Source organism: Macadamia integrifolia, chromosome 5, assembly GCF_013358625.1.
Source record: "Macadamia integrifolia cultivar HAES 741 chromosome 5, SCU_Mint_v3, whole genome shotgun sequence".
NCBI classification, from domain to species: Eukaryota; Viridiplantae; Streptophyta; class Magnoliopsida; order Proteales; family Proteaceae; genus Macadamia; species Macadamia integrifolia.
In genome coordinates this window covers 13,276,699-13,281,383 of record NC_056561.1, presented here as the reverse complement: position 1 = coordinate 13,281,383, position 4,685 = coordinate 13,276,699, and the positions used below count along the sequence as shown (strand labels likewise).

Sequence of the window (4,685 nt, the reverse complement as noted above, 5' to 3'; positions counted from 1 at the left end):
TTTTTTTTTTTTTTTTTTTTTAATTGAAAACGCCGTTGACTGTGGCCAAAGAAAGTCCTACCAACCAATGTAACCTAGGAGCAGGAAGATTAGACACCAACATTTGATCATGGTGCATAGCCGACTCCAAATAGGGATCAAAAGATCAAAACATTAAAGATGTGTTTAATCGATTAATTATTCAGACACTAAATTAAAAGAAAATTGTAGCCCATCGTCTCCATGAATCGCTCTGATACCATTGATAGAAAATATACTTGCAATACATCACATGAAGATCAGATAAGCATGCAATAACGAATACATAATCAGGTTTTAGGCATACCTGAATCCATGGATGAAGAATTACAACTCATCAATGTCTTCTTGTCTGCTCCTTGTACAACACGATCAATGTTGGTCTGGTCTACCATCTTTCCCTTTTGCTTTTGGTCGTTAGCCTCATTTAATGAGTCAGTGATAACTATATATAGGGGTGAGGGTAGGGACCAACTCTGCAATAAAATTAGGGTTTCTTCCCCATTAAGGAAACAATACCTTAGGTCCATACATAGTAATAAATATTTCATACCATTAAGGTGTGCTAATAGAATCCAATATCTCCGTCAAGATCACTTACCAATAATATTGGATTCTTTCTGCTTACTCCATCTGTAATCAACACCACTAAACCGGTTTTGGAGACAAATCTTTGACTATGCTAGCCCACCTAATAGAAAATCTTACAACAGTATGTCCCAGAGAAGAAATGGGCATTATCCCAACTGGGTTGATGAAGGTGCAACCAAGCTAATAATGATGCCTAAGAACCAGCAGAATTTCTCCAATCGCAGAGAGATAAAACCAATAGATAACACTTCAATACTACCCACCAAATCAAAGGCAACAATATGCATAGTACCCTACAGTGGCAGACCAACATGAACAAAAAAGCAGCTACTGATTGCTAAAACTAGTAGCTGTGATAATCTCCAAATAGAAGATCCAATGATAACCAGTTCCTGGTCAATGGGCTACCTTTGGACAGAGAACAACTCTTCCAAATCTGGTATCAATCTGAACAACAGACACTAATCTAATTTGCAACTCAAAAACACTAGTGGAAATACTCCAAGAAAGTACAACCGCAAGCCTTCTAATGGTCAGAAGGAATCTTTGGATCAAGAGAACATGTATACCGCAGGGAATACCATCAGTGACCTTCTAACAGCAACAAAACACTGATAAGAAAACACCACTGTTAACAGGTAGCACAGGATTGGGGATTATAATACAAAAAGAAGAAAATAGAAGAGGAAGAAGGGAAAGACCAAGGCCTCTCAACCATGGCTTTGGTCAGTCTCTCACCAAGTATCTCACCATTCTCTCACAGCAAACCAAGCACAAAGCCATTCTCTTTTTCCTTTTTATATCGCAAATTGTAGGGTTTGTAATACATCCCCTCTTTTTACTAATAACACCCAGCAGAATTCCCATCTTGCGTGGAGAACTGAATCCCCAACAAAGTGCTACAAAATTGAAAGAGTTTTTAATATAAGACTAACTTCTAAATACATCACAAAATAGAGACAACTTCTATTAAGAAATAAAAACTAAGTGTACTTTATAAGATAGTCCTACCTAATTACAAAAGTTGCAATCTAATTAAAATGGAAACAAAGATGTAGTAACAACCTACTACGAACATATAGTAATTAAAATGAGAAATGAAAAGAAAAATGATCTTCTAATAATACTCCCACGTAAGGAATGAATAAAATAGCGATGGGCCTTCACCTGGCCCACGATGGTTGACCAAAAGATGGGCCTAAAAGCCAGATTGGGCTGGGCTTGATGGGCTAGCTTGCTGGACCATCTTTTCTTCTTCTTCTTTAGCTGATCTAAATCATTTGGAACCCTAGGTTGCATTAGCACCAATAGAGAGAAATTATGGAGATGTAATCTTATCACTTATCATCTAATAAAGATGAGTCTTGTTCAATACACAGCCAGCAAGGAACCCATTACCTGTAATCTTCAGATTGAAATAATCTCTTAAACTCATTTGAATGCTGTCAAAATTCTATAATAGATGCTCTCCATCACTAGGAATGTTCCACACATAATTGAGTCATGGTGGTTGCTCCAGCAGTGGGTACACTTTGCCCTTACCTGCAGCTCACATTTGTAGACCGTGAAGATAATCAATTGGAGATCCCTAATCTAATGGGGAGTGAAAAGGGACCCAAGCCACCGTCAATACGCACAAGGTACAATTATAAATTATTTTAAATGACCAGCCTCGGGAACGCATTATCCAATATATATATATATATATATATATATATATATATAGATATATCCCAAAACAGAATTTAGGTTCTTCCAAGAAGCATGCAATTTTAATTTCAGTAAAAGCAAAAGGACATTATAAAGAAGGCACTAACACAAAATAAAAATAAAATTTGAGACGGATGATCCATGCGTAAATGAGTACAAAAGCCTACATAAAGTACAAATGTTGACTGACCAGATTTGACCAACCAAATTGCTCCCCTTCCCAAAAACAAAAAAAGAAAAGAAAAAAGGAGACTGTCACCTGTTCAAGAAGATAGCAGTTGGATTCCCCGGTGACGGCGGGTTCTGATTGAGCAAAGAAACATACGCACCAGCTTTACTAACATCATTAGGGTTTGACGCAGAAAAAACTTCAACTTCATCGAGGCCCAATTGCCGCTTGATCAAGTCAATGTTTTCCTGAAGGACTTCAATTTCACCAAATGGTAGCTTCAGATCCAAGGCCTGAACCCCTACAGAGGCCACTTCATCCTTCTTGAACCTCAGGAAAGGCATACACAGCTTCTGAATCTGTTTAAAATCTGATGCCTGTCCAATGGAAGAGTTCCGCAACACATCCAATATCTCTTGGTTAGGTGCAAAAGCACCGCTTTCATCGTCATACATCTTCTGCATTATCCTTAAGCATTCATAATGCTCATTCACATATATCAGACCAACTGTGGGCTTGTTTTCTTCAGGAGGAACAGTAGCCAAAGCTCCCTTTTTGTTTGGCTTTTTTGAACCCGATATTTGCTTCTGGAGCAGCTTTCTCACTGAAACAATTGAATCCTGCAGATATGTATCGGCCCTCTTGAGGATGAGATCCGGTGAATCTGCTGTGGGCCAGCCTGCTTTTATAACAAACCCATCCCTCTTCAAGAGAAATTTCCAAACATGTTCTGCATTGTGTGGACAGATAGGAGCAATGAGACGTGTCTGAACATCCATGAATCGCCACACCAAGTCACGATTCATTCCCCTAGTGCCACATGATAATCTATACTTATCCCTGGCAGATTGAAGATCATAAAAGCCTGTTTTTAGAGCTTCTCGAAACATGTAGTTATTATAATGTTGCTCGGTCATTTTTAAAGCAATATTGATCTCATTGTCAAACACACGATCAGCATAAGTATGAGGACCTAATCTCAGCGAAGACTCCAACACCCAAAACCTCTTCCATCCATGAGATCTCTTTTGTGAGCCCCAAAATTGCAGCATTAGCAGTCTCAAAGACAAAGTTTGCATCATCCATTCCATCCGATCCCCACCATCAGCCAGTGAGAACCCTGTCGCATACTCGCATCAGCAGAAAAATCCTCAATAGGCTGGCGTAGTGTCTTGAAATTCCCAGTGGACTTGGACATCTTTTCAGAGTTAAGCATGATGTGTCCATTGCATCTGAAACCACGTGGCCAGTGTTGTTTGGACAGAAGTGCTGTGTGATTATAGATGCAGAACGTAAGATGATTCTGTATAAGGTCCTTTCCAGAAACTCGCAGATCAAATGGGTACTAGTATTCAAACTCCTGCTTCATCGTTTTTAAGAAGAGAAAGAGGGATATCTGAAGCTTCAGGGAATGGTCCACCACAGAACACAAAATCCCAGACCTCATCTGTCATCTGCTCAGGATTTATTTATAGGCTTTACAACAGAAGAGGTGCTTCCATACATGTCCCCATTCTGTAAAAGATGTGCAATGGTGTAATATGCCATGTAAAGCGTGGAATCAGATAAGGACTCGACAAGAAACTGCTCATCCCAGGGAATACGAGTTCCTAGCCCAAAAGACCGGGAACATGCCCACTTATTCAACCAGCTCAAGGTGTGGAGAAAACTGGGGGTGTCAATTCGTGGTCCGACCCGATTAAATCGATCGGGACTGACCGTTTATAGATCGGCCTGGCCCGGACCATTTATTAAACGTTTCGGGCTTGAGCCTGGCCCGATTATAAATGGTCGGTCTCGATTTTGCTACTTGGACCGTCGGGCGTCCGATCGAGACCGACCGAATAACACCCGACCGAGACCGGTCTATTGTGCACCGACTTGGCCCAACCCTTTAATGATTGTAGAATACCTATTTTACCCCCCAAATTAAAGAATAAAAACTAAAAAGTAAAGACATGTTCACATTTTAAATAATGGTTATATTTGGTATCATTTATTGATTTATTGTCATTTTTTTGGGCTTGCATGAGTGGGCCGGAATATAATAACACATTTTAAAGAGGCCCGTTTAAAAACTGGTTAAAACCTGTTTAACATTAAACATGTCACCCCCACTCTCCCCCTCCCGCTCCCCCTCACCCTCACCCTCATATGAAATAGAAACTTCTATAGGCTGAAGCAACGTTCTGTAGAT

At 39.8% G+C, this 4,685-nt stretch overlaps 1 pseudogene; it reads right to left on the bottom strand.

The window, feature by feature from the left end:
* Positions 1–2,574: 2,574 nt before the first annotated feature.
* LOC122077900 overlaps positions 2,575–4,685 on the bottom strand; it is a 4,830-nt pseudogene continuing 2,719 nt past the window's right edge.